At 45.1% G+C, this 15,499-nt stretch overlaps 1 protein-coding gene across 5 annotated transcripts in view; it reads right to left on the reverse strand.

The window, feature by feature from the left end:
- The window catches only part of ARHGEF28 (Rho guanine nucleotide exchange factor 28), a 221,277-nt gene that overhangs the window by 127,862 nt on the left and 77,916 nt on the right, over positions 1-15,499 (reverse strand). The window lies entirely within an intron of this gene.

A 15,499-nucleotide genomic window follows, 5' to 3' on the forward strand; every position in this document is an offset into this window, starting at 1 on the left:
GGGGCCCAGAGCAGAGTGGCAGGAGCATGGGGTCCCAGCCGGTAGGGGCGCTATGGAGCCGGGCCAGCTTCCCCCTCTCCCTGCTGGTGCAGCCCAGCCAGGCTCCACAAACCCCTGCCAGCCTGTGCCCCACTTTGTGCCCCACCAGTGCTGGCCCTGGGACACTGGTCCCAAGATGGTGACCAGGGGGTGGGGCACCTGTCAAGGGGCAGGGCTACCCATGCTGCCCTAGACAGCCTGCCAAAACTGGGTAAACAGCCCTCCACCCGAAATAACTGCCCGCCCCTGAAATAGATCCATATCTACAAAGATATTTAGATGCATCACTCCCTGCATTTTTTTAAAGATTTGAACAAGTGTGTCTAAACATGCTTTTTATTCCCAGGGTTAAAGAAAATGCTTTGAACCAGTGTTTCCAACATCTCCCTTCTCTTTTCATGTACGGCATCCAACACACGTGTCTCAAATTCTGACTGTGGCTTCTAAGCACCACAGTAGTATAAAGAAAAAACAGTTTCCCTGAAAAGTGTTTTAATGTACCTTGGAAGGCTGTTGATAAGCAAAAGATGCCTAATGATGCAGTGAACCATTAACTAACAGACAGGCAGGATGCACCTGTTTTGCTTCTTTTTTTAAATGAGGTGTTTTCACCTGCCTGCTTTAATGCTCTCACCTGCCTGTTTGTTCTCAGCTTTTTAACATGTGAACATCAAGGTCAAAGAGAGGTGAAGCTTAAAAGACAACAGTAAACAAGTTAGACAGTCACGCAAAGCTGACTGCCTTCACCCTTCATAAAAGACAAAACTTGGGTTTGAGGGCAGGGGAAAGAAGCTCACCTGCAGCTTAACGTTTCCATGCATTAATATTTTATCATGTACATAAATGAAATTTAAAGACTGTTATCTGGTTGACATTTCAAATCAGTTACTCTATAGAACAACCACCTTTAAAGTCTGCAGGAAATCTCATTTTTGGCTCCACTGATTTAAAAACTGAATTTAAACACTATCTGATTGAGTATATCTATTTCTCTGCCCAGTTTCCAAAGTAATTCAGAATGTGTTACTGCAAATTTCACATTCCACCAATAGTAAAGGAAAACTGGGCTCCTTGATGTGTTTGTGTTTTTAAATAATCCATTCACAAATAGCAGCAAGAACGATAACATTTACTGCTCCCAGCAATGTTTACTATATTCAAACAGACTAACAGAAAGATGTCTCTAAAGGGAGATCAGGTAGCTGGTCAAAAGGGCAAATAATCATATTATTCAGAAACACTGTTGAATCAACAAAAACTACCATTGTAGTAACAAACAATTACAGTGGCTCGAAGTTGAGTCTGAGCCAAATTCAGCCTTCAGCACAGTGAACAGTCCCTTATTCAAACTGAGTACTACTACTGAAATCAATGAGACTACTTACTATGTAAAGTATTGTACCACTTGCTGAGAGTAAAGGTGACAGGACCCAGCTTAGAATGAATCTAGTGTGTAAAAAATGTCAAATCCTGAGAATCGAGCCATTCCAGACTTGAAGACTTCATTTGCAAACTCTAAAAATTAGATGAGCACTCAGCCAATTTCTAACAGTTTCTAATTACTGACAAACAGCAAAAAAGAATAGAAAAAGCATTTCCCAAATTCTAATTTGCATATCACAAGGAAAAAAAAAAAAAGATTTGGCCAAGACAGCTAGAATGAGCACTGAATGCACTGGCATATGAACAAGGACACCAAAAATTGTGCCAAGGCAGGCCTATCTAGGAATGCCACAGCACACAGCTTTACAAACTGAATCATGGCATAACTCCTACATAACATGCAAACTGCCGCCATGTTTCTCTATATAAGCTTTTAGCAGCAAAACAGAGCATAGAGCATAATCATTAATGAATTCATGTATTTGTCAATGTTCAAAATTCTCTTCCAGTTCTGATATTTCATAAAAGTGCTGCAGCCAGAGCTCTGGGAACAAATCATTAAGCATGGAAATGCCTGTTGGTCCTCTAACTTCACTATTCTGCAATGAAAAATAATAGAAATAGCATGCTGCTTACATGTACGCTTTCATAGTTCCTATTTTCAAAGTGGTTAGAGATTTGGGGTACCTCATTTTGGTTTCCTAGTGTAAGACAGTTTAAAGGAGCCTGGGTTTTTTTGGTTTTTTTATAAGGTAAATGCTCAACATTTTGTCCCTTTTTGGAAATCTTGAACTAAGAATTAAAAACTGAGGTACCCAAAAAATCATTAGCCACTTCTGAAAATTCTGACCCAAAAACCACCTCATGCAAGGGTACCTAAGCAAGAACACTTCAAAAAAAAGTAGGAAATTCCATAATGAATGTAAGCATCTGTGTGTGTAGGGAGAAATCTCTTGTTGACCTCTACTAGCAATAGCTTTTACTCTGAACATGTAATGGTAACCAATTTGATTTTTTCAGTTTTGACTTTAAACTATAATCAAAACACTCATAGGCACTTAATTCTAAGAAAAGTAGGTCAAATCTTCTGGATTACATCCCAGTATTTATGCTTCACATGGTAAGGTATTTTTTCAGTATACAAATTGATTCCAGGTATGACAGCCATAAATGGGGGCTTTGTGACAAACATATCAGTATGTCAGCTATAATACAGATACCAATTATGTCACCATGCTATAATATTTGAAACCTATAATTAACAGTGCTCTCTTATACAAACAGCTAAATTTGTTGAATTGGAAAAACCCTTTATCTGTAAAATTTAACTAAATACATGCCCACTATGCAGCTACATACAATTAAAACATACATTCGAACAAATGACTTCCAGAAATTTTTTATTTAAAAAGATCTCCCCTGCAGTTTAATTGCAAAGCAGTAACGTATTCACACCCTAAATGAGAAATCTTCATTGTTCTTAAGACATTGTTTATGCCAGTAAAATGCAGCAGAGCTACATGTTTAACTTCTGCTAACAGTGAGTCACCCAGGTAAATGTGTGGAAGAAAAGCTACTGAAGCTATTCTAGCAGGACAGAAGTGTCTTTGAAAGTAATCAGTGAACTCAGTAAGATAAATGGCAACATCTAATTACATCTGGGAACCCAATGTACATTCCTTGCACATCCCAAGCTCCCACTCACTTCAGCAGGAGTTATCTATCCAGAATCATACCTTCAATCATCCAGTGTTTTAACACTGTGGTTAGGTATAGATGTTACACTTACCGTGAATTAAGCGCATAAAAAGTACTTTACAGCTGTAAAAGGACAGAGGTGCACGGCACATAAAGCACTAAAAGTAGTGGATCGCACTTTTCAAGTTAACCCAGGAAGGATGCGGTATCAGACCAAAGCACTTTAGGTTAAAGCACTTTACTGAACATCTGTACCACATCCCATTGTGATTCAAAGTAAGGTGCATTCTCCAGGGGCCTCTGGCTGGGCAGCTTGTTAGCCTCAGTCAGTGCTTATCGGCTCCCAGTGAGCACCAGCCCAACACCATCCCTGGACTTTCACAGACAGGAGACAGAAAAGACTCTGTTTCCTCTCCACACAGCTGGGGGGATGGGGGGGAGCCCCTGTATCTTGTGACCCCCCTCCAATTGCTGGGTTGGGTCTTGAGCTGGGGGAAGGAAGCTAAGCCAAGTCTGCACATCACAGGGCTCCCTCCCTCCCCCCTCCCCAGCCAGCAATCTGGGGGGTGGGGCCCACACAGCACAGGGGCTCCCTTCCCCCACCTCCAGTTCTGGCACAGCAAAAAGCTAGGTCAGGAAGCTCCATGCTTCAGTTCCTAGCTGCAGCTGTCAAGAGGCTGGGCAGGGGGGAAAGGAAGCTCCCACCCATCACAGGGACCCAGGCTGCTCCCCTCCCCCAGACTCAACCCAGCAATCTGGGGGAGCTGCATGGCAGGAGGGCTCTCTTCCCCTGCCCCCCACCCCAGCCTCTTGACAGGGGCAGCCAGGAAAATTCTGGCTGGCCCAGCTTTTCACCATGCCAGGAACTGTGGGGGAGAGGAGACAGGAGGGGTGGAAGAGAGCCCACTTCTCTCTCCCCCCGGTTGATAAGTTGAGGCTTGGGCAAGCTGGGCTGGGTCCACATGGTACAGAGGCTCCCTTCCCCCACCCCCAGTTCCCAGCACAGCCAAAATCTGGGCCAGGCATCCCCATGCTGCAGCTCCTGCTGCAGCTGTCAAGAGGCTGGGGCAGGGGGAGCAGGGGGAAAACCATGCCACACAGAACCAGCCCACGCCCTCCCACCCCCAGGCCCAACCCAGCAATCTGCAGGGGTCCACATAGCACATGGGCTCCCTTCCGCCTAGACACTGCTGACAGCCACCAGCTGGTGGGGGAGGGGGCAAGGAGGGGGCAGGGCTGGGAAAAGGGGCAGCTCTGGTGCCTCCTGAGAGGTGTGCAGGCGAGCCCCAAGCCTTCTGGCCTCAGCCAGTGCAGGCAGGCTTCAAGCCCTCTCCACCAAAACAATGAAAGTCTGCTCAGCTCTCTCCCACTTGTAAGTTAAAGTGCTTTAAATAAAGTGCCATAGTTGAAACACTTTTGCCACAAGCTTTCTGAACGTCTGTACTTAAACATCTGCATTTCTCTTCTCCTATGCAAGAGTTCAATATACTTACTAGGGCTCTGCAAAATTTCACTGCCTGTTTCATTTTAATGCTGTTTTGACTCGTTTTGAGCTCGAAACAGTGAAATCTAAATGAAACAAGAGTGCTTTGAAACAGCCTTGAAATGAAATGAGGGCAGTTGAAACATTTCAAAAATTTCAAAACATTTTGAGTTTTGAAGATCAAACTGGACTTGCCTGCAGGGAAACAGAAAGTAAAGAGAGGGAGGGGAAATAGGGGGAAAGGACTGCTCTCATATTGCCCTGTGTAGCTGGCCAGTGACTGTGATTAGTGTCCTGGTGGCAGGACCCAGCAGCAAGACCTAGCAGAAGCTTCTGACCTGGGACCATGGAGCTGTTCCTGCTTCCCTGAACCAGAAAGGAAAATGCGGCCCTCAACAGCTTGCCAAAACTTGGTAAGTGGCCCTCCACCCCAAATAACTGCCTGCCCCTGGGGTAGAGGGAGAGGTGCAAGTTCCCCCCCACTAAAAAACTGGGACACAGCCTCTTTCCTCCAACTAGCAGGGATGAGGCTTCCACAAGCAGCAAGGAGAGGGGACCAGTTCCAGTGCCACTATCTGTGTCTGAGACTGCATCCCCTCCAAGAACACCAGCCATAACCGCACCCCCCACCACGACAACAAGCAGCAGCACTAGAACACGTCTCCTCCACACTTCAAGTTTCTCCTACAGCCAGGTCTCCTTCCCCAGAAGACACTTCAGAGGAGGCTGAGGTAGAGGCTGCAGAGGCAAGCAACTCAGCTGAGTCTGCTCCTCATGCTGCTGTGTCTCTGTCTGCTGAGGAGGGGGGAAATGCAGCATCTACACATGCACCCGCACCCCAGAAGTGAGCAGGTAGTGTGGTCTGGGATCATTTTGAGCTCGCAGATGATCCCACATATGCTATCTGCCTCCACTGCCAAGCCAAAACCAGCTGGGGCAAGGGAACAAAACATATGTGTACCATGAGGATGCTGATGCATCTCCACAGTGACACCCCCTAGCCCTTGCTCCTCCTCAGCCTGGCACCAGTGGGAGTCTGCCCAAAGGGAAGTCCCCCTCTCAATCTGAAGCCCCCATCCTCCCAAAGCAATGGCAGGTCACCCTGGAACAGTGGGGGAAAGGAGGACAGGAAGTGGGGTGCATTGCAAGGTTTTACCTCTCAGCTCTGTGTTCCTGGGGAATCCTGGCACAGGACGCAGCCTGTCTGACTCACAAAGAACTCCCCCACCACCACCACCTAAACAAAACTGGTTAAGATGCAGTGGGAGACGTACCTAAAGCCCTCCAGATACGGGAGCAACTGCCCTAGGTCTCATTTGGATCCAAAATGGAACCAGATGACCATTCACTTACATGGGAAACAGAGAACAGAAAACCCAAAGCAAAGACTGCAGTGAATTCTGGGATCAGATAAGCAGGGGAGTACTGCATGATGGGGAATCTGTGCTCCAAAAGCTAATCAACCCACATTTACACACACCCAGCTCAGCATTTATCAGACGAATTCTAATCTGGATTTACAATGGACTCCCCCCACCGCACACACACCTTTAAGCAGAAGTAAAAGTTTAATAGGCATCTCAGGCCGTACATTTCCCGGTCCCACTATGAGAGGCCTATTTAAACTTGATTGACTAAAACTCAGTTGCTGGATTAGGGAATGCTCAGGCAAAAAGACCAAGTTGGGGGAGGGGGGTATGGGCAACATTTGAACAATGGTAAAGGGTTCATCACAGCATCCAGCCCACTGGAGCCCTGACCACAAGTGTTGTCATGCTTTTCCCGAGACGACTGGTGGAAGTCCTCCCCACAAAAGGTTATGAACACTCCAATAATTGCCTTAAGTCTGTTAAAAGACTACAGTAAGACCTGGAAAAGTCATGCTAAGCTGAGGTTTGTTCACATCAGATAAAAATCCAAAACCCTGATGCTGCAAGCTATCTATCGTTTCTGAAGAAACAATGAGGTATCCCATTCAGTATATCTGCTATCCATAGGAATTTCAAGCTGGCTCCTAAGTGTCTGGTTACTCCTTAACCTTATGTTTTTCCTGGTTATCAATCAGTTCCTTGAGATGTTCCAAACCAGATAACCCCTTGTCAATACAAAAGACAATTATTTACACTATTAAAACTGCTTTGAAGAAGCTGAACTGAGGGTATATAAATCTGTAAAAAAAAACAGCAAAGTGGGTGCGTGCTTCAAGAGAAGAAGTCTCTCTGACACCATCCACTGTTGTTCTCGAGAAGCTGGAAGAAACAGATAATCTCCCTTCAAGGATTGTGCTAAGAACTTTACCTGTCAGCATTGAAACCTGAGTGCCTTAGACTCGTGAGATCCCAGCTCTCGTGCTCTCTCTCTCTCTTTTCTCTCTAGCCAGAAATTTCTGAACCTGAACTGTATTAGTTAAGTTTAAGCTGTTTCCCCAAATACTTAGTGAAACGAGGGTAGTATTGTAATTGTTTGTGTTTGTTTTCCTTTGCATGTCTATTACTATTAGTACCATTATATATTTCATATACTTAGCAATAAATAACTTTTATAGTCAGACTGGTGGTAACTGGGTACATTTTTCCTTCTCTACTTCTCCTTCCCCACTTGCTCTGCAGCAACACTTTTTATCTAAGCTAAAGATCCCTGTGAAGCCCAGAAATACTGTGGGGTCTTCTCATCAAAATGCTAAAGATAGGGATATGCTGAGTTTGAAACACACAAGGGGATCAGCTTGTACAGGCTGATTGACCCAGTTTGACTCAGATGTGCCCTAATGAACTGAATGCTAGTCCACAAGGGTGTCAGATGGACACCCAGCCGGATTCAGAGGTATTCTGTTTACCTATGTGCTTGTGTCTGACTGAAGTTTATTGTTGCTCTGATGAACTGATTCTTGGCATATGAGGGTGTCACCCTGTCCATGCTGATCAACCCGGCCAGGTCAGGCATGTCACATTATTCTGTGTGTGTTTGTGTGCATGACTGATTTGGTAACTGGAGGAACCCAGCCCCATTGAAACCGAGTCCTGCAAGATAGCTCCACTGGGGGTGAGGACTTGCAGAAGGGAGATATACAGCTCCATATAGAAACACAAGTAACACAAGTAGCACATTGATAGAATTACAAAGACCCTAGAAACATATCTGTAATAAATTAGCACACCCCAAAGTGATGGATAAATCTGGTAACAGAAGGGCAAGAAAATCACCCAGAGCACTGGGGAGATGCTTCCTGTTGATGGCCAGCCTTTCTCCTTAGTTCAGGTGGCTCATGGTGCTCCTGGCCCCATCCTACCAAGTGCCCACATGCAACACCTTCAGCAAGACAGTGGTACCCTCCCTATACAAGGCATGCAGGGAGTACTTGAGGGAGGAGCTACACAAGGCAGGAAAGTGGCAGGCTATTTCCACCAGAGCATCAAGGGGGACAAGATGCTACAGGACAAATAAGTAGAGCTGAACATCCTACAGCGCAAAATCATGCAGGATGTGGAGCCTCAGTGGAACTCCACATACCTGATGCTCGAGAGGCTGGTGGAGCAACAGAAGGCCATCCATGAGATGGCCTTGCTCGGGGAGATTGGGATCAGTGAGCCCCTGAACACAGCTGAGTGGGATGCCATCTCCCAGATCTCGGTGGTCGTCAAGCCCTTCCTCGGGGCCACCGAGACCCTCAGCACTGCCAATGCCCTCCTTAGCCAAGTGATCCCTGTAGTAAGGAAACTTCAAAGCCAAATAGGGAGCTTCCAGGGGATCAATGTTCCTGGCTGGGACAAGCCGCTGTCACCAGATGTGCAGGCACTGGTGAGATGGCTGAAGGACGGCATCAGGAAATGGCTTAATCCCTTGCAGGCCAGTACAGTCCATGTGCTGGCTGCCATGTATGACCTGAGAGCGAAGGGCAGCATATGCAGCAGCTAAACCCTGAATCAGTGGATGAAGTTGCTGGTGAAGAGAGTCAGGGAAGCAGAACAGTGGAGGAGGTGGGACATGGAAGGGGGGGATCCACTGTCCCATGCTGCCATGCCATCCACCAGCCAGTCTCCTCCTCCACCTCAGGAGCTGCCAATGTGGGCCAAGGGCATGGCTTCTATGGTGGGGTCCAGAGCCACCAGACTCTACCATCAGGCAGATAGCGCGCAGGCCTTTGTGGCTGCCAATCTTGCCAAGGATGTGGAGGCACTGCTGTGCAACCCCTTGGCCTACTGGGCAAGCCACAGCCAGATGTGGCTAGATCTGGCCACAGCTGCCCACAAGCACCTGTCCTGTCCACCGACCAGTGTTCCAAGCGAGACGGTGTCCAGCATCAGTGGGTTGTTGTGACACCCCACTGCATCTGCTTGGATCCTGGTTTGGTGGAGCAGCTGGGGTTCTTGAAGGTGAACCTCCTGCTACCGGGGTTCCCCAAGCTCCAGGTACAGACAGAGTGAATGCCACCCTCCTCACTCTGTCCATACCTATTTCCCTTTTTCATTTTTTAAAATCAGTTAATGGCCCACTCTTATCTGGAGGGGGCACTCATTTCATCACCAGCCAGCAGGGGAAGAACATGTCCCTGCCAAGCTTCCGTGACAGAACAAACTTGGAGGTATGGCCTGGGGCTATGGGGAAAGAGAAGACCCCAGGTCCTGGGCAGGACCACTAAAACTGCACTCTGCCAGGGTCAGGGAGGCCTGGTGGAACTGCTAGGAGCACAGCAGCCCCAGGAAATGCCAGGACTGAGGATCCCCCTGGTGAAAGGTGGGTAGGAGGCACCATAACCTCTAGCTACCACATGCACGCACACAGGCCTGGCTGGGGAAAGCCCAGACCCATAGTGTCTTTGACAGGCCAGAGGCTTGCTGGTTGCAGCAGAGCTGTGAGGCTCCAGATGAGCTCAGCTCAGCTTTCTGTACCTAGGAGGTTGACTAAGTGAAGTTCATCAGCCCGGCTGTGAAAGGTGGTTTGTAAATTTCCTTTCAGGATCAGGCCTGAGAGACTAGAAACAGAGTAGGTTCTTTGTGAGGAATGTCCCCACAGGTAGATGGGTATTCTTGTCTTTGATAGATTCTGGTGTACAGTTTGTGAGGGTACTGGAGATCATTGGCAGGTTTTGAGTTTTGAGCTGTAGGAAGTTGGCTTCAGTTCTGGTGATGAGGTTAGGTTAGCAAGGTTCAGTGCTGATTTGAATTTACAAACCACTTTTCAGAGCCAGGCCTAGGAACTTCACTCCATCAGCCTCCTAGGTACAGAAACTCATGGACTTAATATAGACAATGGATTTATGACACACTACAACCTGCCAGACATCTGACTCCCCAGGTACCTCTGCACTTTTACCTGCGCTGCTACATCCCCCTTTCCTTCCCACCCCAGCCTGTCCTTCACCCCCTGATGCCTCCATTTTCATTTCCACTGACTGGCATTCTTACCTGAATTGCAGGCCAGCCTCTGGCTTATTTACTATTCCTTTCATCCAGGAAGAGCACACACACAAACTGTAGGTACTTCCTCAGCCTGACAAAGGGTTTTTCAAACCAAAAGCTTGCCAAGATATATTTCTGTAACTATTCAGTTGGTCTGCTAAAACATACCAGATTAGATTGACCCACAGGAAAGGACCTTGTCTGCCAGTGCTATGTCCTTAGACCAACACCCCTAGCACCTGACTGGAAAGACACAGGGCCCTGGGTAGGCACATCTAAGCCCCAGGGCTGGGGCTGGCAGGGAGACTTCTCTGGCAGCTGCTAGAGAAGAAGCTCCTGCAGGAAAAGAAAGAAAGGCTCTGTGACAGTATGGCTGCCTGAGATGCTGCTGGTGCTACTGTACTGCTTGCTATATTATTACCTGTTGTCATTTAAAGTGGTGGACCAGCTGAGGCTGTAGGGGTGGAGGAGGCCTCACTGGGGCACTATGTTGTGTAGAGGTCCCAGTACCAGTCATTACTATTATACTTTATAGTGCTTACTAAGACACAGAGTTTTAAATGACAAAGCACCACAACATTTTCTGGCAGCAGCATCATGCTACACTAGAAAATATGACAATGTGCTTGCTCCTACAACACTTCAACTTGACCCAAAATTATGGGCAAAATGAGTATTTCCTTATTTGTTTCTTGGTTCCTTCCTGCTTAGTTTCTAGCAAAAAGGATCAGAGTGTCTACAGCACTAGATTTTCTAAACTCAAAAGAACATCAGGCAGGAACAGAAAAAGAATTCATGTTTTACTCTCAAATACCTGAATATATTACACATGTCAATTTTTTGGAAACATTGGGGATTTCTGCATTTCAGTTACTAACATTAAACATTAACAGTACGAAGTTATATTCTTACAAATGTATGTAATGAGGTGACAGAAGTAGGCCTTGATTCTGCAAAACACTTAAACACATGCTTAATCTTAAGCATCTGTATAGTCCATTGAAGTCATGCAAAGTCATGCACCTAACCATAGGCATATGTGCTTTGCTGAATAAGGCTGGAATTATTCATGCCTTGGTGATTAAGCTAAAGTTTTAGTTAGTGTATATGGGGACTACTATTATAAAGGTGCCATCCTGCCCTGCCTTCTGCTTAAGGTTTGAGAGTTTTGCAGACCTGTGACAAAAAAGAAGAGTGAGGGGGACCGCAATTTATTTAACTTATGTGCCTGCCATATAAATCTATAATTCACGTCTCTACATAACAAAAATGCCAGTCCTAATTTGTTGCCTATTACTACTAATGCAGCACTTTTCATCTCCACTATCTCCTTTGTAACTTAGTTGCAATCTAATTAACTGCATAACTGCCTACTTTAACTAATTTGTGCTGGCTTTGGCTGCACCAAGGGTAGCAGCTATCAGAGGACTGTTAACAGAGATCTTGGAAAGGACAGGAGATAGTCAGTTTGGGAACTGCTAATACCATAGCACTGACAGCCTTGTAAACAATGCTCATTCAGTACACCACACTGAGTGCTGTGGTATTAACAGCCCTTAAGCCCCTAACCTTTTCCAGGCTCCTAATAGCAGCCACAAAGCTAAGTCTTAGAACCGTTGAAAATGAGGGTAACTAGTCAGTTTGAAAGCTGCCAATACCCCAGTACTGACAATACTAAATGAGCACTGTTTGTGTTAGGTTCAGATGAGTGTATACTCTAGGTGAGTGCACAGCCTTTTCTAGGTCCAGCACTCAGTAGCATAAACTGAGGATAGGCAAGCAGAGCACCAGCCCCAGGCACCAATTTAAAGGAGAACATTATAATGGCAATAAGTCTGACACCCCCCACACACATTCTCTGTCCACTCTCTGGCATCTCTATCATAGGTGAAAAACTTGTTAGTTATATCTTATTGTTTCATAGCGCTTAGGGTCAGAAGGAACCTAAACAGATCATCAGGTCTGACCCTCTGCCCCAGGCAGGAAGGGGTGCTGTGGTCATAACACCCCAGCCAAATATGTGTCCAGCCTTCTCCTGAAGACCCCCAAGGTAGGAGAGAGTACCACCTCACTTGGGAGCCCATTCCAGCACCTGGGAGCCCTAACTGTAAAGTAATGTCTCCTAATGTCCAGGCTGAACCTTCCCTCTAACAATTTGTGGCTGTTATTCCTAGTAACCCCAGGTGATGCCCTGGACAATTCTCACTGGTCCCCCCGGTGAGTTTGTAAACAACCACCAGATCCCCTCTCAGCCTTCTCTTGTGGAGGCTGAATAGGTTCAGGCCCTTTAGCCTCTCCTCGTAGGGCCTGCTCTGCTGCCCCTTGACCATGCAAGTGGCCCTTTTCTGGACCCTCTCAAGGTTAGCCACATCCCTCCTGAAGTGCAGCGTCCAGAACTAGGCACAGTACTCCAACTGTGGCCTGACCAGTGCCGCATAGAGGGGAAGGATCACCTCCCTGGACCTGCCTGCGATGCATCTGTAGATGCACAACAAGGTGCAGTTAGCCTTACTGACCGTTTCCTTGCATTGGCAGTTCACATTCATCCTGGAGTCAATGACTCCAAGATCCCTTTCTGCCACCATGTTGACCAGAAGGGTGTTTCCCAACCTATAGGTGTGTTGCTGGTTCCTTCTCCCTAGATGCAGCACCCTGCACTTGTCTGCATTGGATTCCATCCTATTCTCATCCTCTCACCTCTGTAACCTGTCTAGATCTAGCTGGATTCTGTCCCTCCCCTCCAGCGTGCCCACCTCACCCCACAACTTGGTCCACAGCAGACTTATGCACTTGAAGGGGTGCAGCATACATCCAGTTCAGTTTAGTTATAGTTAAGAGTTACAACAATTAACCATTCTTTGTATAATGAAAGATACGTTAATGAGTTTCCCATTGTTTCATTGTACTTGGTTTGGACAATCTTCCCTTAAATAATTACCCTAACACAGGCAACACACTTGTGGAAAGTTATGATTAGGCATTATTGTACATGGCTGTGCAGAACAGATAGCCACACTTTAAACTTTAACCACAACTTAAGATCAGTTTAATATCTGGGGACTACCAGTGAGTATATCCTGTGCTTGCAGGGAGATGCTTAGTGATATGACAGACATTTTCCATCTCTAAGAACTGTAGCAAGAGGCCAGTTCCTCAGTAGCAACTACTGAAACCAACAACAGTAAGGAAGGATCCAGGCTTTTGTTTCTAAAGAAAACATTTATGTTCATATATGGAGGAATAGGTACCTTCTGTAATTGGAGTAAGCATGTGCAAAGTTATCAGTTGGTATTAACCTGATAAGCATGTGACCATATACTAACAGTAATCCAAACATTAAGATTAAAAACATAGAAACAAAAGGCAAACTTTTTTTTCTCTCTGACTGATCAGAACTTTCTCCTTGGCCTCATGCTGTGTTTTGAAGCATATGATACCATTGTAAAATAGCCAGATAAAACTTGTATTTAGCAAGATAAGATTAAGACTTCCCGTGTGCAACACAACACTTCTATGACTTTAACATAAGTCATTTGCTAAACCTTGCATATTCAAGTGCTTGCTTCAGTAGTACTCTTTGAACATTCATAGTGCTACAAAACAGTTTTGCTTCTAGTCAAAACCTTAAAATAAATTCAACCCAAATCAGTTTACAAAAATATTAGCATCTAGCTTTAGAAATGAAACTTACACAAAAGGGCAATTTATACTCTACAATGTTAAAAAAAGAGTCCTAAAGTGACCTTTTAAAATTAATTTACCATAGACTTCATGACAGCTTGCATTATTTTCTTGTATACAATAGCTAAGAAGTTAACAAAGCACCCACAATGTTTTGCTCTCTCCCCACCTCAACAGCAGATGCCTGTTTTCCCTGGAATAATATTACACTTAACAGTATTTTCAAGGGAAGATCTTTCTTTCTTCATTCTGTATTTCAAAAACAAACTGGATGCTTTATTTAGTAGAAGAGGTGTTAATTAACTGCATGCAAAAAAGTATGGTATTTTTACCTTGAACACATACAAAAATGTTTCACATCGCTATTTCAAGCACTACAATGTATATCCCCTTTCATAAATGCATTACGCTGTATCTTAAAAGTAGTTTGGGTTTTTTGCCCCACTGACTCCTATAGGGAGGTTGTTTCAGAACTTCACTGTTTTAAAGTTTAGGAACTTTCTTCTAATTTCCAATATAAATGTATTTATGGCCAAATGATACCCATTTGTTTTTGTGCCATTGTCATGTATCTTAACTGTATCTTTTGACTCATTAGTATTTACTCTTCTAGTGAATTTATAAGCAGGAATCAAAAGCAATCTCAGCTTTTGTTTTGCTAACCAAAGAAACCTGTCAAGAATCTTTATGCCCCTTTAGTACAATGAGATCTCCATTCCTCTCACTGTCTTTGTAGTCATTTTGTACCCCTGTTCCCATTGTGATGAACTAGTGCACCTAGTCATTCTCAGTCATTTCCAATAGATGAGCTCCCAGCTTACAACAGAAATTTTTGTTAGTCCCCAAGGGCATGACCTTGCATTTTGTTATTGAATTTCATTCTATTTCTATTACTACAGTCCTCAAGGTCACTGAATTCTTTCTCAGTTCTCTTCCTTATTGATAATGCCTCCTAACTTTTTGCCCCCAGCAAATATTTTCAGCACGCTCTGCCTTCTTGCACCAACACAATTACCATAATGAAAGTATTAAAAAGACAGTCCCAAGAAGACTGATCCTTGAGGACTTGCACTAGGAGCACCCTTACAGTCTGATACTTCCCTTTTAGTTCTATCCATTGCCCATTGTCCCCCATTACCTAACTCCTTACCCATCTTATTATTCTCCAACTAATCCCTATTTTAAAATCATGTTATAATTTGGCCAATCAAACTGTTTGACTGCCTGAATATTAATAAAACTTTACGGTTGAACTTGGTACAATGCATCTATAGCTGTAACAAGAACTCTGCTATCACAATTGCACTATGGAAAGAAAACAAATACTTAGATAGTTAATGGTGTGTGTGTGTGTGCGCGCGCGCGCGCGCGCGCATGTGTGTGCACATGTGTGTTAGGATGTGAGCAAGAGAGAGAAAGCTGACTTCTCAAATGTGCCCACTGCCTTTGGGTCCCCCAGTTTTTGAATGACCAGCTTGAGACATCCTGGACTTGAAAATGTGGAGCACCCAAAACTCAACATAAATCAAATGTTATATCTTGAGGGGAATGGGGGGTTGAGAATGGCTACAGCTACATCTAATCTATTTATATTGGATTAAAATCTATCAAGCCTAAATAGACACTGCTCTGTAGTTACTGGCAAAGTTTTCAAACAGATAACCACTGATTTTCATGGTTTCCAACAAGCTACAAAACCTGCCACATCAATTCCATACCAACAGCCAAACTCTGACTGTTCAGTGGTCAATAGGGTTACTGTATTTTCCAGTTCCAAAAAAAGAGGACACCTGTCTAATGGCAGGGGGGTGGGGGG

Source organism: Crocodylus porosus, unplaced genomic scaffold, assembly GCF_001723895.1.
Source record: "Crocodylus porosus isolate Cpor-Errol unplaced genomic scaffold, CroPor_comp1, whole genome shotgun sequence".
Lineage (NCBI taxonomy): Eukaryota > Metazoa > Chordata > Crocodylia > Crocodylidae > Crocodylus > Crocodylus porosus.